Source organism: Callithrix jacchus, chromosome 4 (assembly GCF_049354715.1).
Source record: "Callithrix jacchus isolate 240 chromosome 4, calJac240_pri, whole genome shotgun sequence".
NCBI classification, from domain to species: domain Eukaryota; kingdom Metazoa; phylum Chordata; class Mammalia; order Primates; family Cebidae; genus Callithrix; species Callithrix jacchus.
Genome location: NC_133505.1, coordinates 119,585,542 through 119,613,450, shown reverse-complemented (window position 1 = coordinate 119,613,450; position 27,909 = coordinate 119,585,542). Strand labels below are relative to the sequence as shown.

Sequence of the window (27,909 nt, the reverse complement as noted above, 5' to 3'; positions counted from 1 at the left end):
ACAGAGGAAATGTAGAAGCACATGGTTCAGGGCTGCTGTGGTATGGTCAGTTATCACTGTAATGGTTAGTTTTATGTGTCCACTTGACTAGGCCATGGAGGGCCTAGATATTTGGTCAAGTATTATTCTGGGTGTGCCTGAGGGTGTTTGTGATGAGATTAACATTTAACCCGGTAGACTGAGTAGAGCAGATTGTCCTCCCTAAAGTTTCTAGGCCTTTTACAATCCGTTGAAGGTCTGAATAGAACCAAAAGGCTAAATAAGAGAGAAATACCATTCAAGAATTGCCTTCAAGCAGGGACTTCAGTCTTCTCTCTACTTAAACTGAAACATCAGTTCTTCCTGGGACTTGAGACAGTTGGACTTCACAGTGGAACTGAAGTCCAACAGTTGGCTCTCCTGGGTCCCCAGCTTGCTGATGGCCCATCTTGGGACTTGTCAGCCCTCATAACCTCATGAGACCAATTGTTTATAGTAAGTCTCTCTCTCTCTCTCTCTCTCTCTCTCTTTCTCTCTTTATCCTCTCTTCCTTCCCCTCCCCTTCCCTTCTTCTTCCCTCTCTCTCTCCCTCATTCTCTCTCTCTCTCTCCCTCTCTTTTAAATGCTGACTTTTATTGTGGAGCTCCAGCCCTCAATTTTTTGTTCCAAGCAGCAAGCTGAAGAAAGATGGGAGGGCTGACATCCAGCCAAATCAGCTCACCCTACACCTTCTGCTACAACTTACTGGCCAGCTCTTCGTCATGTGGCCTCTTTATCTGAAAAGGAAGCTAGAAAATGCAGTTTCTCAGTTGGGTGCACTGCCGTTCTTGCACCCAATAGAAGACAGAGTTCTGCTCAGGAAGAAGTAAAGATTGTACATTGTATAGACATCTTTCAGTCTTTCTCACAGCAACTAATGCCGTTTGGCACATAGTAAACATTCCATAAATATGAATTGAATCAAAAAATTTAAATGTTCATAAAATTATCCATTTTTCATAGAATTGTAAAGAAACAAAGTATTGAGCTCTGAGTTCTATTACTCTACTCTGTTCATAAATTTGTGTAAAATATAAATCCTAAAGAAATGTTGAATGACTTTTAAGTGCGGAGAATTTTTCGAATTATGTTAATGAATTGTTGTAGAATAATCTTCTTAGAGAATAACTGGTAAAATTGTATCAGACAGATAATAGTGACATAAATATATAAATTATTTAAATGTAAATCAATTCTTCTAAGTTGTTCTAGCATATTTGAAGAGTTACATATTTTTAATAAGTTCAAACATCCCTCTTTCGTCTTATGATATTATTCTAAGAAAAATGTTCTTTATCGAAAGTAAAACCTAAATTTCAGCCAGGGCTCTAATCATAAAATATAAATGGATGAATGCTGTCTCATGGAAGTTTTGCCTGATTAGATATACTCACTCTTACCCTAATATTCAAAATATGTATATTTCAGGCATTTAAAGTATGACATATGCTTTTAGTATTAATTTGTTTATGTTGAATATTTTAAGTTTTTTATTTTTTCAGGTTTTTCTGAGCAAGATAGAATAGCAGAGCCTAATGATATGCATCTTGATATTCTATGCTCAGAGAAGTGAGTCAATACAGTAATTCATTTGTCATATTGATACATCAGAAGTCAGTTATACTTAAACACACACACACAGACACACACACACATAGCTCTTGATGACATCAGGTTAAAAGCAAAAATGATCAAGCTAGTTAGCTCACTTATGGAAAAAAGAGAACTCAATCATTGCAGAAATGACACTTTCTGATTTTGAAAAGTTCCCAGGTGGGTCTACTTTGCTTCTTCCCTGAGAGAGTTCCCAGTTCAAGTGATGCACATTGCTGGTGCTGCAGGTGCCAGCAGAAGAATCTCCAGGGCAGCAGAATCCCATGGCAACACAGCAGATAAAAATGACTCAGTCCTCTGCTGCCAAAGGTCTTTGCCAATCTGTGAAGAGCGAGGATATCAGTTGTAATTCAGTCCTTGGTATTAATAGAGGGGAATTATATTGTTCATCTGTAAATGCCATTTATCCATTCTGCATATTTGTTGGTCCTTATTCTTTTCCCCTATTCAACCAACCATTGACATCCTTTACCAGCTATCCCACAGTGAGTCTGAAAATCTGTGATGTAAGAAGTAGTCATTGCAATTAGATTATTGCTACGATCAAATAATATGGCATGTCATTCTTCAGAAAGAAGTGATGTAGTTACCTAAAAAGTTATTAATTTCTCAGATTTTGGCTGAACAACTTTCTCATTTAACACAAAACAGTAGAATATAAATACTAGCATTGAAAACAATAGGAAATGTGTTTTTCTATCTTGTATGCATTTCACATTGGTGATAATATTCGATTCTATGTAAAATGCCAGTGTTTCAGCTTGAATTACTGTGGTTCAATTCTTGGACTTTATTTATAAAACAGCATATGTTAACAATATTCCCTTTGTCCCTATTGCTCCTTTTGATGCCCTTGCCATCATTTGACATGACAAAAGCTACCTTTAAGTGACAAAATTGAACTAAATGATCAGTTCCTTGCCATTCTGCAATTCAGATCAATATAATGATGCCATTTTGATACTAGCTCTAAACATATTTTGTGGCAGAAACCTAATTTGAGATAATAAAACAAATGTAACATAACTACTATTTCTTTCAACATTTGGTCCTGAATTTTTGACATGAAATGGTAACTAAAATCAAATTCATGAGTCAGTTTGGCTAAAGTTTAGAACAAAGTTTCAGGGTTTTCTACTTTTTTTTTTCATGACAAAGCAATATATTCCACATCACTCTCATATCAATATCCTAGCAGAGGGGGTAAAATTTAGTGTTGCCCTTCATAGAGTCAAGTTTGACAAGGGAGTATATGCATGGAAATTGAAGAGACTTACATAGAGAATTTGAAACATGTTTTTGCCAGATAATATCCCTGACAACTGGGCTTTTAAGCTGTACGGGTTTTCACTGCCTCCGTTGGGATCCTCAGTAACCAATATATGACTTGGCCATGTGAGTATTCCAGGTCTGAAGATTGACCCCAAAATATTTACCTTGTAATTGATCACTCAGAACAACTATGTTATAAGAATAGTGAGTCATTTTGGATTCTTGCCATGCAATTAAGTCAGGTGTAATTAGAACAATAGCTCTGTCCACACTTGGGGTGCCAATTATTTCTTACACTGCCCTCTGCTGGCAGGCTTTGTTCACCCAGTCTCACAGGTATGGTTAGTTGCTCCTTTGTCAAGGTCAGTTGAGCCAGCCTTTACTCAAAGCTGTTAAAAAGTCTTGTCTGGGGCAGACCATGGCTCACGCCCATAAGTAATCCTAGCACTTTGTGAGGCTGAGGCGGGCAGATCACAAAGTCAGGAGTTCGAGACCAGCCTGACCAACATGGTGAAACCCCGTCTCTACTAAAAATACAAAAATTAGTCCTTCATGTTGGCACACGCCTATAATCCCAGCTACTCAGAAGCGTGAAGCAGGAGAATTGCTTGAACCTGGGAGGCAGAGGTTGCAGTGAGCCGAGACTGTGCCATTGCACTCCAGCCTAGACAACAGAACAAGACACGTTCTCAAAAAAAAAAAAAAAAAAAAAAAAAAAGTCTTCTCTGAATTAGTGTCCTCTTCAATAGCTCATTCTCTTGGGTAGTGATTCTCAAAGTGTGCTCCCCAGACTGACAGCATCAGCACCACCTGCAACTTGTTAGACATGCACATTTTGGGGCCTTCCACAGACCCTCTGCATACTGAATTCTGGAAGTGAGGAGCAGGAATCTCAACCTTGTTTTAATAAGCCCTTCACATGATTTTAATGCCCACTAACATTATAGAACCATTGTCGTTTTTGGCCAGTAGTTAGAATTCTTCAGAAACATCTGTACCTCTAACAGTGATTTGCTAGAACCTGACAGCCTCCAGAAACACCAGAATCATTGTATTTTATTCAAAAGTGACACCACAGTTGATCTTTTCTTTTCTTTTTTTTTATTGTACTTTAGGTTCTGGGGTACATGTGCAGATTATGTAGGATTGTTGCATAGGTACACACATGGCAATGTGATTTGCTGCCTCCATCCCCCCATCACCTACATCTGGCATTTCTCCCCATGTTATCCCTCTTCAACCTCCCCACTCCCCAACTGTCCCTCCCTTGGCACCCCGTCACCAGACTGCAGTGTGTGATGCTCCCCTCCCTGTGTTCATGTGTTCTCAACACCCGCCTATGGGTGTTTTGATTTTCTGTTTTTGGGCCAGTTGGCTGAGAATAATGGTTTCCAGATTCATCTGTGTCCCTACAAAGGACACGAACTCATCGTTTTTTATGGCGGCACAGTATTTCATGGTGTATATATGCCACGTTTTCCTTGTCCAGCCTATCGTCATTGGGCATGTGGGTTGGTTCCAGGTCTTTGCTTTTGTAAACAGTGCTGCTATGAACGTACGTGCGCATGGGGATTTATAGTTGATCTTTTCTTTGCAGTTAATCCTTTATCACTCAAATTAACTAATACATTCTTCTGTTGTTAGGATACGAAACAGAAAATAATCCTTATCAAAAGTATCAAAAGTAGAATCGGCTCTTCACAAAAACTCAAACAAAACAGTAGTGTATGAAGCAGAAAGTATTTTCACCTTTCTCTGCCTTTCTCATGTAAATATAACTGTCGGAAACAGCCTACCATGTCAATGCATATAATTATTCTCTCCTCTTGTTAAGAGAAGCACAACCCATTCTGTTTAGGGCAAAATCAATCCAACCACTTGCTATTGATAAATATATATATTGTTTCCAGTTTTTAGCAGTTGCAAACAGTGTTGCATTGAGCATCTGTGTTATACATCTCTGCTTACACCTGTATTTCTATAGTATAAATCCCTAGATAGTAAATTTGTCAGTCAAAAAAAATCATATGTGCATTAGCATATTTCTTATTTTCTGTATTACTGATGCTCTGACATCTGCAGTGTTGCTGAGCCAGGACAGTTTGCCATTCCCAAAGTTAGCTTATTCCTAGACATAGCAAAAATGCAACCATTGGTTGGTTCATATATCAAAAGCATGCCTTTTTTTTTTTTTTTTTGCCTAAAAGTGTGCTTTTGATATACAAACCAACCAATACCCAGTCCATACTCTCAACCACCTATTCTATATGGCTCATACACTCCAGGAGGCAATATTCCTCTGCCCAAATTATCCCAGGGCTAGGTGCCAGGCAACTAGAGACAACCCCTATTTCTCAGAGCCCACTGAAATTATTCAAGCTACCTAGTCCTAAGCCCGCTCAGCTTGCTTCCCTTGCCTTGCCCATTCCTTCCTGGGAGGACCATAACAAAGGCTGTGGCTCATGCTTTCCTCTTGCTTCTTCTGACATCTGCCTGACCTGGGTGCTGCCCAGGTGGCCCTGTGTGGTTTGACATGTTACTCTTTCTGGGAACTGTGAGCAACAAATTGTCCTTTCGATAGCCCCATCTCTTGAGCTGTTAGCTTCACCATCCTCAAATAAAAATAAAATTTTGGGCATATTTAAAAACAATATATGAAACACTATGGGGTTGTATTACAGAAAAGTTAAGGCCATAAACTTTGGTGCTAAAGTATATGGGTTTAAATTCCACTGTCTCTGCTTCCTAGTTGTATAATTTTTCTTTTTTAACTAGGTAAGTTATTGGACCTCCCCACGACTTAGTTTTCACCTCTGTAAAGTGGGGAAGAATAATAACAATATCTACCTCACAGAGTCATTGTAAAAATTAAATGTTAATAAACATAAAATACTTATGGAATAAATACTTATATGCGATATATTATGCACAATAAATACTTATCATCATTCTTATTGATAAAAATGCCTAATTAATCTCCAAAAATTGAAACAATTTATAAAGAATATCCATGAGAAACTATTTACCTATATTCTCGAGAATACTTAATAGTTGTATAATATCAATATTTCAAATCATTTTCCATCTAATAAATGAAAAGGTTGATCCTATTAGCATTGTTTTATTACTGGAGTAATAACAAATTTTTGGTAAATGTTTGATTCTTTAATCTCCTATTGTAAATTATGTATTTGCTCTCTTCACATGGTTTGATTGTCATTTGACTAGTGACTCTTACTTCAATATTTAAAATGAAAAATATTTTTGTGACCTTGTCTTAACATTTTTATGTCATCTTTAGTCAAAGAAACATTTAAAATTTTATATGGCTGACTGGTCATTGTTTTTCCTTTATGGTTTCTTTGCTTTGTTTATTTAAAAATTCTCATTAAAAAGATTCTTCTAGTCATGTTACTTTGCTTATAATTCAATCCCTCTGAGTTTTGAACATCTTAAGACAGGAACTGTATTCATATTTAGGCAAACTAATGTCAGTGCAGTCATACAAATTCCCTGAAATGTTCCTAGTTTAATTGTCTCCAGCATCACACCACCCCCTTTTTGGCACTCTCCCGTGTACAAAATATGGAACAGAAACTCTTACCACAGGAATTTCTCAATAGAAAGTTTATATTTAGGAGATATACCCATCTTGAGCATGGACACAGTAATTCATTTGAAATTTGAGTGATCTCTGGTAACAAAGGAAGGCCAAAGTGGTTTTTGTTCCGGCCCTCACTTGGCTAACTAAATAATGTCCTCTCTGGAACTTTTCCAAAAGGCCCAGTCATGCCAACCTTTTCTATAGATTACAGGTAGCCAGCTTACCAATGGGGTATTCCAGTTTTGTTTTGTTTGGTTTTGTTTTTTTTTCTCTCCTTTTTAAAATTTATACTAAAACTGTTGCTTTACTGTAAAGTCATCTCTAGACTCACTGGGGATTCCTTCTAATCACTATCGAAGTCACCTTCTCTATTGCATATTTGTATTAATTTATTCATTAACTTAGGAATTATATTACTAATTAATTATAAAGGGCCTATCTTAGTAGGAGCTAGGGTTACACCAATAACAGAACCCCCAATGGCAGAGATCTTTGACCTCATGAAGCATTTATCTTCATGAGGTCACAGTTAAAAACTGTATGTGTGTGTGGTGTATGTAAAATAATGCAATGTGCATATAGACAATTGCCAGGAAATGTTCACTGATTTGGATGCAGCTAATTACTTCTCTATGCATACTATTACTATTATATATGTTTTTAAAAATATGCCCAGGCTGGAGTACAATGGCACGATCTTGGCTCACTGCAACTTCTGCCTCCCAGGTTCAAGCAATTCTCCTGCCTCAGCCTCCTGCGTAGCTTCGATTACAGACGCCTGCAACCATACTTGGCTAATTTTTGTATTTTTAGTAGAGACAGTGTTTTGCCATGTTAGCCAGGCTGGTTTGGAACTCTGGACCTCGTGATCTGCCCACCTTGGCATCCCCAAATGTTGGGATTACGGGCATGAGCCACCATGCCTGGCCGCCTTACTTTTTAGAACAGTTTTAAGTTTTCAGATAAATTGAACAGATAGGACAGAAGGGTTCTCATATACCTCTTTTCCATTTCCACTCCCCCATACACAATTTTCCCTACTATTAACTTCTTGCATTGTGCTTGTTATAATTAATGAACCAGTATATTACTAACCAATTATCACTAACTAAAGTTTATAGTTTACACCAGAATTCACTCTTTGTGTTGTACTATTCTGTGGGTTTTGATAAATGCATACTTTGATGTATCTGTGATTACAGCATTATACAGAATTGTTTCGCTGCTCTAAAAATCCTCTTGGTTTTATCCTCCTGACAACCACTGATATTTTTTACTGACCCAATAGTTTTGCTTTTTCCAGAGTACCATAGAATTGGAATTATATCATGTGCACGTGTTTCAAACAGACCTCTTTCACTTTTTTGAATGGATGGATGGATGGATGTACCGCAGTTTGTCCATTCACCTGTCGAAGGACTTCTTTGTTACTTGCAGTTTTCACAGTTATGAGTATGGACGCTATAACTACCCATATGGAGGTTTTTATGTATATATGTTTTTTATCTCATGGGAAAGTCTGAATTATTGCTGAATTGCACAATATGTTAAACTGTAAGAAACTGCCAGTCTTCCAAAGTGACTATATTGTTTTGCACTCACGCTAAGAATTAGTGAGACTTCTTCTGTTTTACGTTTTTGTCAGCACTTGACATTGTCAATTTTTAAGATTTTAGCCATTCCATTAAATATGTAGTGGAATCTCTTTGTTGTTTTGACTTTTCAATTCCCTAGTTACATAACATGTTCTTTTAAAATGCAAAACTTGCATAAAAGATGATGTTTTAAGGTGATATTTTAATCATTAACATCACATTGTCAGTTAGGGAGCCAAATATTGTATCTTTCCATCTCTTCCCTACTCAAATATTTTCAATGACTTTCATCATCTATAAGAAGATATTAATTATTTCATATAAATTTATTTATTTATTATGAACTAGTTTAAAAAATATCCTTATTTTAGGTTCAGGGGTACATGTGCATGTTTGTTATATAGGTAAATTCCATGTCATGGGGGCTTGATGTACAGATCATTTCATCACCCAGGTAACAAACATAGTGCTGGACAGGTAATTTTTTTATCCTCTCCTTCTTTCCACTCTTCACCCTCAAGTAGGCCTCAGTGTCTGTTACTCCCTTCTTTGTGTCCATGTGTATTAATGTTTAGCTCCCACTCATAAGTGAGAACACCGGGTACTTGGTTATCTGTTCCTGTTTTAGTCCATTTAGGATTATGGCCTCCAGCTCCATTTACATTGCTGTAAAGGACATGATCTCATTCTTATTTTATGGCTGTGTAGTATTATTTCTTGGTGTATGTTGACCATTAATATGAGTTTTAAAACTTTCAGTTGCCTGACCTGAATTCTGTAACCAAAGTTCCTACCCCTTCCTCTTTGATTCTGCTGAAAAGTAAACTTTACTCTTTTGCATTTAAAAAATGTGGACTATATTTTCTCAAAACTCTATCTCTTTGCACAGATAGATCCTTCAGCTAGAAATGCCCCTCTCCCTTAGTTTCCTCATCCTGGCAAAATGTCTACATTTGGCTTAGGCTTTCCTTTCTGTGATTCTTCCTTGACTCACACAAATGGGCCAGCACCCTGTAAAATTCTGTATGTCCTTTCAAGCTGGTATCTGCTGATTATATGGTAAATGACCTCCTGATTGCAGAAAAAAAATGTTAAAGGGGAAAATTATTTTTTACTCACAATTCTTAAAGAAGCTTATTTGCCGACTAAATGAGGTAATGGGAGTTAGAATGAAAATCAGAGAAGCTAGTGTTAAATTATTTGTGTTAGAAGAGTTTTAAGATTAGATGTGCTGGTGGATGAGGCTAGAGCCAAATCAGCAGATCACTAGAGTATGTGTGCTTAAGGGGAAAAGCAGTGGCAGGAAAAATTGAGTGCCAAGAGATAAATATCCAGCCTTTGGCAATTACATAGAAACTTGGCAGAAAAAACAACCTGTATAAAGGGGATTGTAGCACATGGGTGGGTAGTTTATTATCATTTTAATTTGTGTATCTAGTTAGACTCAGGTAGATAGACACATTGATTGTTTTTAAAGGACTAATAGGGAGTGAAGGGATTGATGATAACTCCCATTCTATGTGTTCATGTGGAATTGGGACAGCAACTGGAGAGGGAGCCAAATCTCAGAGGAGATAGCTGCATGTGGGGCATATGGAGACTGGGCCTGGGGCTCCCAGGATTAACAAAGATTTTTATGCCTCCAGCATGGCTCAAACGCAGCAAAGCCATCAGATCTGAAGAAGTTCTGTGGTTTGAAACATGAAAAGTCTTGTATTAGTGATAACTACATGCATCTGTAACGGTTGACCCATGTGGCCCCTCCTGGCTCACTGGTGATGTGTAAGACCCTGGGCCACGGTTATAACCTTGGGTATACGGGTATGAGTGAGCAATGACCTGGTAATGACTGGGGTAGCATTTCCCATCAGTCCCTCAGGATGGAGTCCCAGAGTCATATTTAAGTCAATTTGAAGAAGAAAAGGAGATGCAAAATAAAGTTGTCATTATCTGCTGATGATATATTTATGTATAAAGAAAATCCTAGCTTCACCAAGCATGAACTTTCATTTGTCTTCTCTCAGTGGAATTTATTTATTTCTCTTAGCAGTAACACTTAAAAATACACATGAAGTACAGGTAAGTACTCATGAAAACATACAGTAAGTACAGTACATCTCAATGTTGCAGGTGAAGGAGATATTTGAGTATCCCTCATCTGAAAATCAGAAATTTAAAATGTTCCAAAATCCAAAGTATTTTTAGCTATAACATGGTGCTTAGAGGAAATGCTCATTGAGACATTTTGCATTTTGGATCTTGGCTTAGGGATGCTCATTCAGTAAATATAATGCAAATATTCTAAAATCTGGAAAAAATGTGAAATTTGAAACACTTCTGGTCCCAAGCATTTCAGATAAAAGATTTCCAACTTATATCACCTAAGGAAGCTTACCTGAGCCTTAGTATCTAAGCTGATATTCCATGGCCCAAGTCCTTCACCGTTATTAGAAAACTTGGCATCACTGAAGGCCCCCAGGGAAACAAAAACTCTCTTATTAGAGAAGAAAATAAAGGTACTATAATGTTGCCTTCCAGGAGCTAGTTATGGTCCAAACTTTCTTTGGAATGGTAACTCAGACTTGCTGAGTTATTCCTTTGCTACATAGTACATAAATAAGTTGTGTACATTTATACAGAGGCTACACCACATCTACAAGCATCAGTATGTTTAAATCTTAAAAATCTGGTGCTAACAGATAAAGCAAGCTGGAAGAAAATAGGTACAATGCAAACCTGTTTATATAAAGTTTAAAACATGTAAAACATTGTGAACTGTAGAAAGTGTATTAAAATTTGAGGACCATTCTGAAATAAATTGGTGATAGGTTGATTCGCGCATATATTCTCTGAGTCTCAATGTTGCAGATGAAGGAAATATTTAGGATCTGGCTGAAAGACTTGTTATTGACTACAGAAATACGTGCTAGAATGTAGGTAAATAGGGAGACTTTTAAACAAATTTCACCAACCGTACAAGTATTATGGAGCTAGTCCTGGCCTGTGCTGAATGTGAAAGGGCTAATAAATGACACATTTTCATTGGTGTTGCCAAGTCACAGAAATTAAAGATATATTATATGGTGATAATTGTCCTAGGGTTAAATTTATAATCCACTTAGAACCCTCTAGACTGAAACCCCAGTGAATTACAATTGGCTCAAAGCCTAATTGGCAGATGCACACATTCCATTCTGCAATGGATCCTTGGGGAATGATTTTCTAGTTTGAAGTACAGGAAAAGAGTTCACTCCATGTCTACTGATACCCAAGAAGGGGACAGTGAAGTGTGATTTGGGGGATACTAGGAGAGCAGAGATATATAGTACCCATCAACCATGGAAAAGAAATTAGACCTTGTCTTGAAAGCTGAAGTCAGAGAGAACACGTCCTTGCCAGTCACACAAGGTACAGTGCAAATAAACTCGGGCTAGTCTGCCAAGGAGGAATGGCACTGTTCCCCATACTAAGAAATGGCATGCTATAATTTTAACCAATTTCACATTGATGAAGAATGATGGATTATAAAATTATATGTACTAGCATCTCGAATATCTAAATTCTATTTCTTGAGCTGTAATTGAGTGTGTGTGTGTATGTGTGTGCACATGAACTCAATTTAAACTTTTCTGGGACTAAGGTTATGATTGATTATGTGGTGCCAGGAAAAGGCTAGTTTAATTTACTAATTTAAGGTTTTGTTAGCATTATTACTGGGGAGAATATAGAATGCTACCTGGAAATAACAATGATAAGAAACAAGACATATTATTGGGCACGGACCATGTGCCAGGCACCTTGTTAACCACTTTACATGTGTTTTGTAATTTGCTGCTCACAATAGGTTTATGAGGTAGTTGCTACCGTTAACTCAGTTTTACAGATGAGTAAACATGGAGAAGTTGAATAAGATGACCAAAGTCATACAGGTCGTGGAGCTTTGCACTCATGTTTGCCTGATTCTAAATCTCAGGCCGTTCTTAATCACAATATATAACATCAGCTCTTGTTAGTCAACTTTGCTATTTGCATGCCAAACAATTTCAGTTTGTTAAAAGTGCCTATTGGAAAATAAGAATGTTCACATTTGGCCAGACATAGTGGCTCACGCCTATAATCCCAACACTTTGGGAGGCAGGAGGTGGGTGGATCACCTGAGGTCATGAGTTCGAGACAAACCTGGCCAACATGGTGAAACCCCATCTCTACTAAAAATACAAAATTTTAGCCAGATGTAGTGGCATGTGCCTGTAGTCCCAGCTACAGGGGAAGCTAAGACAGGAGAATCACTTAGACCCAAGACGTGAAGGTTGCAGTGAGCCAAGATCACACCACTGCATTCCTGCCTGGGTGATAGTGAAAGACTTTTTCCACAAAAAAAATATTCACATGGGAAGATTTACTTCATAAAATTCTATCACTCTGAATTATATTAGGACATATCTTAATTTTTTCAGGAAATAAAGTAAGGATAATGGGAGAAATATGACTTATTATTACTGTACAGTCTATTGAGATCCTACACCCTGTTGGCTTAGAGAGCAGAGCTCATGAGTGCTGGAAAGATCACGAGTGCTGCAGCTCTTGCTGTGCTGCCTTTCAAAGTACAGAATGCAGATGGCTAAAAATATAGAGTTTCTAGAATTTTTACATTAGAATGAAGAGAAAGAAGGTTGACGTATGAGAGTGACAATGAATCTACCACTCTAAGGGCTAATCTCTCTGAAAATCATGAATTTTCATATCTAATCCTCACTAAACACTGGGTAGCATTGTTGCTTTAACTTTGCCCCTGATAAAATTGAGACACAGTGAGGAAAAGCAACTTACCGAAGGTCATGTCTCAGCAGTATGACTTGGGAAGGCAGGCTCCTACCCATGTGCAACATGCCCTCTGCTTAATCATAATCATCAAACTAGGAAACATTCTTCTATGAATGATACTTGGCTTTTCGGGGTAAAGATGAGGGATGGAGAAGACTCATCTGTAAAGGTATAAATGTAGTCATTCACGAAGTCTTGTATTTAAAAATAATGGAATATTGGTGATACATCGAATTAATCTCTTTGTAATGCAGTCAAAATAAATAAGAAACACACTTATTTGAGAAGCTGGAGAGCCAGGCAAAGAACTCTCCACATCACAAGAGAATCCAATGAAGTAGTTACTGGTAGAAAAATAGACAGCAACACCTGAGCCCTTAGGTTCCTTGAGGAGGGACCATGGGGGACCCTGGGATTAATTAACTAAGAAAGGAAACAAGTATCTTGGAAAGGGGCCTTTCCCTCCCTTCCTAAATCATCTACTCAACATACTCTCAGTGTTTTTATTTTCCTATTATTTCCTTCATTCCTAGGGCTGCCTTGCTATTCTGACTGGTTCAGTGATAATGATTTGAGACAAAAATGATAGTTTTTTTTGCCATTATTATAGTTTCTACATTTATTGATTCATTCAACTCTTTGTTAAGTCCTTAATGTGTGCCAAACAGTCCTCCCAAGGCTCAGAGTATGAAAAAAGAAGAAGACAAAGTTTTGGCCCACATTAGGTGCATGTCTAAATGGGAGAAGACAGGAAGTAAATAATAAAAGATAGAGCCCTAGATAGTGACAAGTGCTATGAAGGGAATAAAGCACTCCTCTGTCGAGGGGAAATGTGAGCAGAGACTTTATGTTGTGGGGAATTGAATAATAGTGTAAAAGCTGGGAGAAGCTTATGGGTGGAAAGACTAGCCCAGGTACAATGCAAGGCAGGAATCAACTTGATGAGTTTGCTGTGTATGGTGTTTATTAGGTTATGTCATGATTCTGTTTTTAAAAATAACTTTCATTCAGGGGCACATGTGCAGGTTTGTTACATAGGTAAACTTGGCATAATGGGGGTATGTTGTACAGAATACGTCATCACCCAGGAATTAAGCCTAGTACTCAATAGTTATTTTTCCTGATTCTCTTCCTCCTCCCACCCTCCACCATCCGATAGACCCTAGCATGTTGTTTCCCTCTATGTGTCCATGTGTTCTCATCAGTTAGCTCTGGCTTAAATGTGAGAACAGGTGGTATTTGGTTTTCTGTTCCTGCATTAGTTTGCTAAGGATGATAGCCTCCAGTTCCATGTCCCTACAAAGGATATGATATCATTGTTTTTATAGTCATATAGTAGTCCACGGTGTATATGTATCACATTTTCTTTATCCAGTCTATTGTTGATGGGCATTTATGTTGATTCCATGTCTTTGCTATTGTGAATATTCCATGTCTTTGTTATTGTGAATAGTTGTGGGTTTGCATGTGTCATTATAATAGAACGATTTCTATTCCTTTGGGTATATACTTAGTAATGGAATTGCTGGGTCGAATAGTATTTCTGTCTTCAGGTCTTTGAGTAATTGCCCCACTGTCTTCCTCAATAGTTGAACTAATTTACACTTCCACCGACAGTGTATAAGCATTCCTTTTTCTCACAGTCTTGCTAGAATCTTTTATTTTTTTGACTTTTTTTGACTCCTTATAGATGCTGGACATTAGATCTTTGTTAGATGCACAGTTTGTGAAAATTTTCAACTATTCTGTAGGTTGTCTGTTTACTCTATTGATAGCTTCTTTTGCTGTGCAGAAGCTCTTTAGTTTAGATCCCATTTGTCCATTTTTGATTTTGTTGCAATTGCTTTTGGCAACTTTGTCATGAAATCTTTGCTTGTGCCTATGTCCTGAATGGTATTTCCTAGGTTGTCTTCCAGGGTTTTTGTAGTTTTGGGTTTTACATTTAAGTCTTTAATCTATCTTGAGTTGGTTTTTGTATATGGTGTAAGAAAATGTCCAGTTTCAATCTTCTGTGTATGGCTAGCCAGTTATGCCAGCACCATTTATTGAATAAGATATCCTTTCCCCATTGCTTGTTTTTACCAGCTTTGTTGTAGATCAGATAGCTGTGGGTATCTGGTCTCATTTCTGGGTTCTCTATTCTGTTCCATTGATCTATGTGTCTGTTTTTGTACCAGTACCATGCTGCTTTGGTTACTATATTCCTGTAGTATAGTTTGAAGTTGGGTAGTATGATGCCTCCAGCTTTGTTCTTTTTGCTTAGGTTTGCCTTGACTATTTGGATTCTTGTTGGGTTTCACATGAATTTTAGAATAGTTTTTTTTTTTTTTTTTTTTTTTTTTGCTAGTTCTGTGAAGAGTACCATTGGTAGTTTGATAGAAATAACTTTGGGCAGTATGGCCATTTTAATGATACTGGTTCTTCCTAACCATGAGCATGGAATGTTTTTTCGTTTGTTTGTGTCATCTCTGATTTCTTTGAATAGTGGTTTGTAGGTCACCTTGTAGAGTTCTTTTACCTGCCTGGTTAGCTGTATTCCAAGGGATTTTATTCTTTAAGTAGCTATTGTGAATGGGAGTTTGTTCTTGATCTGACTCTCAGCTTGACTGTTGTTAGTGTATAAGAATACCAGTGACTTTTACACCTTAACTTTTGTATTCTGAGACTTCACTGAAGTTGTTGATTAGGTCAAGAAGCTTTTGAGCTGAGACTATGGGCATTTTCTAGATATAAGATAATGTCCTATCATTTGACTTTCTCTCTTCCTATTTGGATACCTTTCATTTCTTTCTCTTGCCTGATTGCCCTGACAGGGACTTCCAATACTATGTTGAATAGGAATGGTGAGAGAGGGTACTCTTGTCTTGTGCTAGTTTTGAAGGGGAAATCCTTCCAGCTTTTGCCCATACAGTATGATGTTGATTGTGGGTTTTCATAGATGGCTCTTATTATTTTGAGGTGTATTCCTTCAGTACCTCAATTCCTTACTGAGACTTTTTAACATGAATGGATGTTGAATTTTATCTAAAGACTTTTCTGCGTCTATTGAAATAATCATGTGGTTTTGTCTTTAGTTCTGTTTATGTGAAGAATCACATTTATTGCTTTGCATATATTGAACCAACCTTGGATCTCAGGGATAACACCTACTTGATTATGGTGGATAAACTTTTTGATGTGCTGCTGGAGTTGGTTTGCCAGTATTCTGTTGAGGATTTTTGTATCAATGTTCATCAAGGATATTGGCCGAAAGTTTTCTTTTTCTTTCTTATGTCTGTTAGATTTCAGTATCAGGATTATGCCGGCTTCATAGAATGAATTAGAGAGGAGTCCTTCTTTTTGAACATTTTTGGAACAGTTGCAGTAGAAATGGTACCAGTTCTTCTTTGTACATCTGGTGGAATTCAGCTGTGAATCTGTCTGGACTTGGGCTTTTTTTGGTTGATAAGTTATTTATCACTGCCTCAATTTCAGGGCTTGCTTTGGTCTATTGAGGGATTTAATTTCTTCCTAGTTCAGTCTTATCATGATTCTTTGCTCACATGGCTGTCTTCAGAAGCAGAAGGTTATGACATAATTTTTGTTCATCTTTTATTCTTAGGTGCTAGCACAGCATTTGGCATACCTTGGTATGCAACATATATTTAACAAATGAATAAGTGAATTAGAATTATTTTTCTAGAAGCTGTAGTCATGATCAAGTAAGTAATCACCTTACCCAGAACTCGGTGTTTGTTAAGATATATTAAATTTTCAACAATTCTTGGTCTTCTTTGTTCAACATTTTAAAGTTATAAGTGTGTCTGTGTTCATTGAGACAAAATTTTAACAATAATTTTATTACATATTTTCATTCATAAGATAAGCCTAAGGTGTTAAATCTACTTCATTAAGAAGTATTACTAAATATCATATTAACATCATTTAGGTTTACTAATAAAATTTTCTGGAGTTTAGATTCTATGATTAGTTTTAATAAAATGACCCTATAAAAAAGAATCTTTATAGCTGATTAAATAATGTATTATAGAATACCAGTACTCTCCAGAATGATGATTTATACATTTGGAAGATATGAAGACTTACAGTGCATTATTTGGGATTTTAAAAGCGGTTGAGTCTGGCGCAATAGCCTTGTGTGCTGATAGTTTCCACATGGGAACAAAATTTCTAAGAATTCCAGAGCAACAACGTTGGTGTTATATTAGTAAAAAAAAGATAAAAATCCCATAAGTATTGAGCAGATCTCCATGAGATACAAAATTATTGATTGATGACGAAAAGAAATGCTTATTTATTTTGACTTTGCCTTTGTGATACGACATAGTGGCTGCCTTGTCAAGTACTCAGCAATTTGTACAAGTCTGTGGTTTCAGTTTTCATCAGCATAATGATTTTTCTTCTGTTTTCTGAGTCAGGCTTTGGTAATTGCATACTGAAATCTTTGCTTTTTGGGCCTCCAATATTTCACAAAGCCTGACAGCATGAATGTCTGTAACCATCCTTCCCATGGGAAGCTCTTTCTTCTAGGACCAGAACCCAAAAAAGGAGATTCTGCTTCCCATTCTCTTCCTCACCTCTTCTCACTCTTAGCAGAATTCTACAGTAAGAAGGAAGCCAATCACAGGGATACAATTTCTACTCTAAACAGATTCAAATCTCAAAGGAGAGAGCCTCACTAAAACCACTAATAGTATTTTTTCTCTTATCTTCCCTTTCCAATTTTTTAAAAAAATGAATAGATATCAATCAGAGTGAATTTCAGGGAAAAATTTTTGCTGTAGAATCCCAGCCAGATGACTAACAATCAAACTGTTTTTAGAATCCCTTTAGATAAATTTTGGAGTAACAAGCTCCTTAGGGAGCATCTTCAATTAGAGTTAAATTCCATTCTTTTGCTTAAGTTCTGCATTGTTTCCACCCATTTACATGCAGAACTTTGTGATCCTAAATTCCACTGGGCCTAGGACTCTATTTTTATCTATTCTACAATATGGTATATGGAAAACTCATTGTTTTATATTTTTACAGGCTCCTGCTGTTAGTAATTGCTTTAGTGGCTTTATGGATAAAGATTCAGGAACACAATTCTCTTTTATGTATAAGATATCTTTTCATATTCCCAAATTTCCAGAGGGATTGATTTGTATTATTTGTTTTTTTGGTATGTGATTGTAGTTCAACTGTTCAGATTCATTAAAACAAACAAAATGAAACAAAACAAAACGTTGTCTTCACTGACAGTAACTTGGAAGGAAATATTCATGTTTATGTTACGTTTTTTGCCAGAACTAAATAAACTTGTAAGCAAAAGTCATAAAATAAGCTTAATAAACCCTTATATTGATGCAAAGTTATTGGTCACTTGGCAATAGGATAAAAATTCAGCTCACAAAACAGCATTTTGGCTGCAATCAATGCTTATAAAAACCACAAGCAGTTTGTGTAAACCCTGCTGGATTTGGCAGCGCTGGGAGTCAGCTGTGATTCCTGAGCATAATAAATGCATTGGTTTGAATTCTCCTGTCTGTTGTATGTAACTTTTGTCTGGAGCTCATTCAGATTCAAGATGCACTTTAAGACAAAATTAAGAGAGGAACTGAAGGAAAGAAGCAATTCTTCCATTTCAAATCTTTTTATTGTAGTGTGGACCTACTGAGTGATTGAGGCACTGGACACAGATAATTTTCAGAAATGAAAATAGCATTGCTTGCATCAGATCAGATTTCACCCACAGAAATGACTAAGGCCTTACCAGAGTTGGCATTGGATGAAACCTTAGTCCTTTACGGAAAAGGAATCATCTGGCCTTCCATTTCTAAAATAGACTAAAGATTACTCATTTATTCTCTGCAATTACAGCCATCAGATCCTTTGAAATCTTGGAAGGCATGAGATGATAACATGACTGCAACACAAATTCATATTGAAGAGCCCAGTATTTAAAAATTCCCCATGTTCACATACAGAAGGGTTACTTATGAGCTGATGCATATCACTGATAACCATATGATTATCAACTTGATATCTGGGCAAAGAGTGAAAACAAAAGATGCATTCTCCTCTTAACTGTTTGGGTTTGAATATAAGAAACATTATATATATATTTAAAAACTGTATTCTTTAGTAAAGGTGTCAACAGAATATATACAACTGGAATGAAGATCCCTTTAAGGAGGCCTTTCTTTGTTAGATGAAAAGGTCATTATTCTTTACATGTGAGAGTTAGAAAAATCAAGGCAAACTGGCCAGATTTTAGCCTGAAGCTCCGAAGATAAGGAATACCACTGGTCCTTCTTGAGAATGCCCCACTCTTGGATACTCCTTCTGACCTCTCTAGTCTCCCCTTAGCTGCAAAGTTTCAGCATGGAAGTGGAGGATGCTGGAAATACTTGCAAGGTCTGCAACCACTACTGTGATACTTCTCTTCTAAAAGGTATCTAAAATGTCATTTCAGATACTCTCATCTTTTGAAAAAATTACATTAATGTATTGAATAGTAAAAGGCATTTGATTAGGATTTAGAAAGCTGAAGTTCCAATTTTTCTTTGCTGTATACTTGCCACTAAGCTTTCTAATTAGCATGAGCTTTAGTTTTTTTTTTTGAAAATTAAAGACACTTCCTGGCCTCATGTCACAAACTTGTTAGATGACTCAATATGAGGTAAGTATCTTGTGAATTGTAAGGTGCTATATAAAATGTACTTTTATTGTTGTTTACATCTAACCAATAGACCAGAAAACATGTATCATATGATTCAACAATATTATTCTTTTGTACTTTTATTTTCTGCTTCCTGGAATAGCCTTGCGAATTCTACCTGTCTCCAGTTCCTGAACTATTTTTTCAATTTGTTAAAAAATTGTTTCATTTCATACTGATTACTCTTACCTTTTTTGTGTTTCATAAAATAGCACTCAACTAAATGTGGCCTTGAAGTACTCAAAAGATTTCTTGATCTTAAATGTAGTTTCTCAAGTAATTTTGTAAACTTTCAGCTACTTGATTTCTATGATGATGATATGCATGTGTACTTAAAAGAGCACTGAGCAAATTTGGCTTCTCTGGCAGGAAGTTTTGCAGAAGCTGAGTTTGGCTACTGTGATCTGGGACCCTGTGTGTTGACCTTCATATACTATGCTCCATATGCTATTTTTGGTTCACCATGACTCAAATATCTTTCCTCCTTGGCTAGCTGTATCCTTAGATATCTTGTTTCTGCCTCTAGAACTCTGAATTTTTTACTTCCTTCAACAAAAATGAATTTGAGTAAGAATAACTGTTTTATGGTGTGTAAGCAAAACAAGCTGGAATATCAAGAACGATGTACTTGACTGGCATATTAGTCTGTTCTCACACTGCTAATAAAGATATACATGAGACTGGGTAATTTATAAAGAGAGGAAGTTTAATTGACTCAGTTCTAAATGGCTGGAGAGGCCTTAGGAAACTTATAATCATGGCAGCAGGCACCTCTTCACAGGGTGGCAGGAGGGAGAATGAGAGAGCCAAGTGAAGAAGAAATTGCTCGTAAAACCATCAGATCTCATGAGAACTCACTCAGTATCATAAGAACAATATGGAGAAAACTTCTCCCATGATCCAATTATCCCCACCTGTTCCTACCCTTGACATGTGGGGATTATTACAATTCAAGTTAAGATTTGGGTGGGGACACAGAGCCAAACCATATCAAGTGGGAAGTAGCTTACAAACAAAGAACAAGAATGCCTGCCCCGTTTACTTTTTATTCACACTTAACGGGGTTGCAGGTGGGGAGGGAGAATTGCCTTTAGTTATAAAAATAAGTCGCTAAATCAAAAAATCAAAACAAAAAACAAATGTTCCCTGAGTTAATTAAGCAGCAAAATGCTCCATGAAGAGCAATATTCTAGGAAAGAATGCTCGGAAAATATTTTGTTGTATTTCTCAGTGTTGCATTTGTCAATGTCGCAATCCTATTTCTGATAAATGTGGCTGTGGTTATCCAGAGGTCTATATTGAAATGCTTCCCTGAAAATCAAAAATGTTAAACTGAAATTACCATTTTCAGCAGAATCCCCAGGCACAGATTCTGTTATTGCCATCTAGCAGCCTGTGTTCCTGTTCACGCTTCTGTGCAAATTTACAAACACCATATAGTTGCCTTCCTGGGTAATTATAGAGCCTCAAAGTATTGGAAAGAGGTAGCACTTAATAACACACATTACAAAAGCATGGTAACTTAGGAAATGAAAACACTGCCTAACGGACACTATTGTAATGGAAGCTGCACAGTGGGGTGTCCATAATAATCAGAATACATTTAATGTATGTACTTACGCCAACTGTAAAAAGGTTGCAAACAACAGCAGGAGAGGCAATCTGTTACACTGGTGAAAAACTGAAATAGAGAACAAAACACATTCTTGACTTATTAAGTCACATATTTTTCCTTGAAAGATGATCTAACATCATTAGTCTATTCACAGAAAGTTGTTTTCAATTCCTGTGTATTTTGGTTATAAACCATGAAAAAAATTATCATTATTCAAACTCAGTTTTTACTGAATTCTAAAACATTAATATGGTTGAATATATAAAACCCATTCCAACTGTTTAACCTTTTTGTCCATATAGACTCAATTTGTGTTTTTTTAAAAAGCACATTTATTCCTCTTATCCAAAGAACTGTTCAAGATAATACTCCCTTTAAGTAAAATGCATGCAAGATGTGGGTGTGAGTTTTGATGGTAGGGAATTTCCTGATACACTGTAGTACCACCAATAGTGTAGTTTTGGAGTGGTGAAAAATAGAAATATTTCCTTTTAAAAAAACACAAGATGACTGTGAATGCAGAGTAGTTTAGTAATTTCTTCATGTCATATGAAACAAGAGTTAGAAGCAGTAACAGAAATGTATACAAAGAAAAGATTTATTTCAGTAGTGCTTTAGTATTCATATAATAACATCAGATTATTTAGAAGGTCTCTAAAATTAGCTAAATTGTGGTTTCTAAGTGTCTTTTCTTAAACAGAGCAACCGTGTCTTACAGTTAAGAACTACAACTTTTGCTATAGCTAGCTCTTGCTTCTTTGTCATATTTAAAAAATTATTATAACTTCATAAAGTCCAATCCCTGCCTACTCCAGTCATCAGCAATAAGAATTTAATTTTATGCACCAACACCACCAAACCATGTTCCCTACCTTCAAAAATCCCCAACAATGTCCACATGGTCTACGAATCAATACTGGTGCTATTCTCATCCCACCAGCTGAAATGTCCATACTAATTCTATTGCAAAGTTTTGAAGTCATATTTTGTTGTCTTCCAAGAGGCTTTTTCAGGTAGTTACTTGTCCATCCCATAATGCTTTACCCCAAATGTAAGGCACAACTTCTTCCTTAATTTTCTAAAGCGTTTAAAGTTTCTAAAACTACAGGATGTAACTTTTTTTAAAAAAAATACCTAATTGAGACATAATTTATATTCCATAAAATTCATCCATCTCAAGTATGCAATTCAATGAATTTTAGAACATTTACAGAGTTGTACAATCATCATCACAATTTTAGAACATTTTCATCATCCTAAAGAAGACACCTCCTGCATATTTATAGATATCCTTCATTCACACCCCCACCCCTAAGCAAATGGTAATCTACTTTTTGTCTCTCTCTATTTTTCTTTTCTAGACATTTTATATAAATGGTGTCATACAATTTATGTTTGTATATTTTGGGTTTCTTATACTTAGCTTAGTGTTTTTAAGGTTCATCTATATTGTAACAAGTGTCAGTACTTTGTTCTTTACACTGATGAATAGCATTTTATTATATTAATGTACTATATTTTATTTATCAATTAACAGGATTCAACATTTTTAAAACTTCAGTTAATGGGGAATTCTACTTGTGGCATGCTAGGATAACAGTGTAAAAGTTGCCTCACCACTGCAAGCAATTGGAAAATAGGACAAAACTGAAACTACTGTTTTTAGACAACAGGCTCCCAGGACTACCATAGTCAAGGGAGAAGAAAAAGTAATGAAGTCAGTTCTGTGATGGTTCTGGCTTTCTATGTGGAGGCACTTTTCATGCTGTGCATATTGTGGTTAAGTTGGGGGAATTCAAATTTAACACAGTAGTCTCTGAGTTGAAGAGATAGAGATCATAGGAAAGGGAGGCTGGTGCAGCTGGTATTTAAAAGAAAGAGTACTGGAATGAAGAAGACTATGCAGAAAAAAAAGCTACAGTAACAGATATGGTTTGACTCTGTGTCCCCACCTAAATCTCATGTGGAGCTCTAATTCCCAATTACAGTTGGGAATTGGTGAGGATCTTGTGGGAGGTGATTGGATCATGGGGGCAGGTTTTCCCCTTGCTGTTCTCTGAGTTCTCACAAGTTCTAGTTGTTTAAAAGTGTGTAGCACTTTCCCCTTTGCTTTCTCTCTCTCTTTCCTGTCACCATGTGAATTCATGCTTGCTTCCCATTCAGCCCTCCTTGATGATTTTAAGTTTCCTAAGGCCTCCCCAGTCATGCTTTCTGTACAGCCTGAAGAACTGTGAGTCAATTAATCCTCTTTTCTTTATAAATTACTCAGTCTCAGGTAGTTTTTTACAGTAGTGTGAGAATGGACAAGTACTGTTATCTTCCTAAAGACTCCTTTGAATGTTTTGCTAAAGGGTAAACATTAGAGCTCTATGAAGTAAAGCAAAAAAGTACCTGGGAGCTGTAAATGGAACATTTCTCAGAGTTCTCACAGAGCTAGAATATGTTTAAATTCTTACCAGCCAGAGTTAAGAAAACTCACCAAACAGCATATACTAAGTAAAGACCCAAAAAGTCTAGTCTTAGGAATAGTGCTAAACTAGCCCTCATGTAAAGACTATTCTGGACACTCCCTAACAATGCTTTAAAAAAAACCTCAAAAGGATCACTTTGATGGTAAAGTGTATTAACACCAGCCCAAACAAAATTCAACATTCTTTAAGGGAATATAACTGAATCTAGATACTCAGCAATGTAATTCACCATGATGAGCATTCAATTAATAATTATAGTGAATAATTACTAGACACATAAAAGAAGCAAAAAGGTAACTCATAACCAAAAGAAAACTTAGTCAATAGAAACAGAAACTGTGAATGTTAGGTACGATAAAGTTACTAAATAAGAACTTTAAAATGATTATTTAAAAAAAGCTCAATGACTTAGAGAAAACTCAAAATAAAGAGGAAAAATAGGAAATGAAAAGTAGAAATGAATGAATCCTGTAAGGCTGAAAATAAAACATGAGAAAATAAAAATTAATGGAAGAATTAGATTGTATATTAGATACTACAAAAAAAATGTTATTGGTGAATTCAAGTTATAAAAATAAAAAATATGCAATTAAAGCATAGAGATTTTTAAAATTCCAATAAAATAGCTTCAGTGATCAATGAGACAACATTAAACTGTTTAAAAGCTGTATTGTTGCAATCTTCCCACAAGGAGAGAGCAAACATATATTTGAAGAAACACCAAAAAATTTCAAATTCAATGAAAATTAATAAACCACAGTTCAAAGTGGCTCGATGAAGCCCAAGAAGGATAAACACAAATAAAACAGACCAAAGTATATAATAATCAAATTTCTGAAACCCAGCAATAAAGAGAAAGCTTCAAAAGTAGCCAGAGACTAAAGGCATAGGACAGGGGTGAAAGATAATGACTTTGTAAGAAACCTTGAATAAAATAGTGTGACATCTGAGAAGAAGCACCGTGAGCCAGAAGACAGTGAAACAATCTTCAAAGTTGTAGGGGAAAAAAATTAGCCTAGAAATCTATAGCCAGCCAAGCTATCTTTCAAAGTGACAAAAAGACATATTCAAGCAAACAAAAATTACAACAATTTGTTACTAGAAGACCTGTACTACAAGAAAATAAATTATTCAGATGGAAGAAATGAGATCAAATGAAAACTTGGATTTACACAGAAGAATGAAGAGTGAAGAGTTGCTAAAAATGGTTAACATATGAAATATTATAGAATATTTCCTCTTTGAAAAATATTTTAAGAGATAATTGAGTGTTTAAAGCAAATAATAACAAGAGGCTTGAAGTTTTAAACCACAGTTAGAAGAATAACATGACAACACTAGCAAGAAATAGGAAAGCATGTAGGATTCTTATATGTGCAGTACTAAAGTATAATATGAAGGCAGGCGGTGAAAGTTGAAGATGCATATTATAAACCATACACCAATTACAAATCAACCAATACATTTAAAAAGTATTCTAATAAATCATTACTGGAGATAAAATGACACGCCAAAAATGCTCAGTCAAAAGAAGTTAGGAAAGAGAAAAGAAGAGCAAGAGGTAAAGCAAATAGCAAACATCTGGCAGATGATAGAGTTATCCAAACATATTAATGATTATATCAAATGTAAATGGTTTAACTACTCAAATTAAAAGGCATCATTTATCAAACTGAATATAAAATACAATCCACTCATATGCAGTCTATAAGAAATCTACTCTAAATATAAAGCCATAGATAAGTTTAAAATAAAAGAGTGGGTAAAGGTACAAATGCAAACACTGATTAAAAGAAAGATGAGGAATGATTATATTAATATCAGACAAAGGAGACTTCAAAACAAGGAAGGTGTCCGACAATGAGAAAAATTCTTAGTGATAAAGGTTAATCTGCCAAAATTATAGCCACGCTAAATATGTATTCACCTAGTTACAGATCATCAAAATTAATGTGGCAAAACTGACAAAATTAAAAGGATGAATAAATTTATTATTGTTATTTAATAATAAATTAAATTATTTTATTATTTAATAATTAATGAAAACTTTTCACATTTTTCTCTCAAAAAATGATAAAATACAACACTGAAAATCAATAAGACTATTTGGACAAATACTATCAACCAACTTGACCTAACGGACCTTCCTAGAATGCCAAACAGTAGAGTACACATTCTTTTTCAGTGCTCAGGGAATTTTAGCAAAGTAGCTGAGGTCTTGAAACATAAAACAAGTCTTAACAAATTCAAACTGTCTAAAACCAGAGAGCATGTTCTCTAATCATAGTGGAATTAAACTGGAAATATCTAACAGGCATACAGATTGGAAAGATAAAAGTTATGCTGTCTTTATAAATCAACAGAACTTAAGAAACCCTCTTCTAAATAACCCACAGGTGAAAAAGAAAACAACATGGAAAATTTAAAAGATTTTAAAAGTAATAAGAGTGAAAACATAAGACATCGACATATGTGGGGGAAAGCTAAAGCTAATCGTTGAGATTTATGGATTTAGTTACTTGTCATGCTCATGTTGGAAAAGATGGATCCAAAAAACAGTGACCTAAGTTTCCAATTCAAGAAACTAGAAGAAGAACAAATTAAAGCTGAATTAAATTTTAAAAAATAAATAAAAAAAGAGCAGAAGTTAGTAAAATAGAAAGTGAAAAAAATGAACAATATAAATACAACCATCATCTATTTACTTTGAAATATCAATAATATTTGTTGTTGTTGTTGTTTTTACTCTAAGTTCTGAGATACATGCATGTGTAGAACATGCAGGTTTGTTACATAGGTATATATGTGCCATGGTGGTTTGCTGCACCTATTGACCCATCCTCTAAGTTCCCTCCCCTCACCCCCCACCCCCCAACAAGCCCTGATGTGTGTTGTTCTCCTCCCTGTGTCCATGTGTTCTCATTGTTCAGCTCCCACTTATGAGTGAGAACATGCAGTGTTAGGTTTTCTGTTTCTGTGTTAGTTTGCTGAGAATGATGGCTTCCTGCTTCATCCACGTTTCTGCAAAGGACATGATCTTGTTCCTTTTTATGGCTGTGTAGTATCCCATGGTGTATATGTACCACATTTTCTTTATGCAGTCTATCATTGCTGGGCATTTGGGTTGGTTCCATGACTTTGCTATTGTAAACAGTGCTGCACTAAACATATGTGTGCATGTGTCTTTATAGCAGAATGATTTATATTCCTTTGGGTATATATCTAGTAATAGGATTGCTGGGTCAAATAGTATTTCTGGTTCTAGACCACCGAGGAATCGCTACTATCTTCCACAATGATTGAACTAATTTACATTCCCACCAACAGTGTAAAAGTGTTCCTATTTCTCCATAGCCTCGCCAGCATCTGTTGTTTCTTGATCTTTTAGTAATCACCATTCTGAGTAGCATGAGATGATATTTTGATTTTGCATATCTCTAGTGATGTTGAGCTTTTTTCATGTTTGTTGGCCACATAAATGTCTGAAAGATCAGTAATGTTGATAAATATCTAGCTCAACTCAGAGAGCTAGAGAGAGGGGATATGTAAATTACCATGATTAGATATGAAAGATGGGTCATACATATTAATTTTGCATATATTTAAAGAATGATAAATACTATGAATAACTTTATGCTAATAAGTTTGACAGCCTACATGAAATTAACAAATGCCCTTAAAGACACAAAATTACAAAAGATTACAAAATAGAAAACCTGAATAGTGTTTACCAAATAAACATTTCAATTTTTTAAAAAAACTTTCCCAAAGAACATCCGAGGAACAGATAATCTTACTGCTTAATTTTATCTAACATAAAAGGGAAAAAACCTGAAATTCTATATTTTTTTAATAGAAGGATAATACTTCCTAACTCTTTATCTGAGACTAGCATTTCTCTTATAGCAAGATCAGACCTGCGCATTATAAGAAAGTAAGCAACAACTTAATATTCCTTAGAAATCCAGAGGAAAAGTCTTTGATGGTAACAAATTAAATCCAGCAATATTTAAAAACAATAAATTATGACAAAGACTGGTTAATCCCTAGATTATTAGGTTTAACATTTCAAAATCACTCAGTAATTAATCTATTAACAAAGTAAAGGGGAGAATCATGATTATCTCTATAGATAGAGAAAAGAGCATCTGACAACATTCAATATGCATTCATGATAAAAATTTATGAACAAG

The 27,909-nt window shown here is 35.7% G+C and overlaps 1 long non-coding RNA gene across 1 annotated transcript in view; it reads right to left on the bottom strand.

Moving 5' to 3' along the window:
• Nucleotides 1–1,238: 1,238 nt before the first annotated feature.
• LOC118152955 (uncharacterized) overlaps nucleotides 1,239–27,909 on the bottom strand; it is a 38,350-nt gene continuing 11,679 nt past the window's right edge. The window contains exons 3-5 of the long non-coding RNA XR_004742025.3: nucleotides 21,251–21,311; nucleotides 12,934–13,088; nucleotides 1,239–1,953 (exon numbers count right to left, since the gene is read on the bottom strand). This is a non-coding gene — a long non-coding RNA (uncharacterized LOC118152955). The remainder of the gene's footprint in view (nucleotides 1,954–12,933; nucleotides 13,089–21,250; nucleotides 21,312–27,909) is intronic.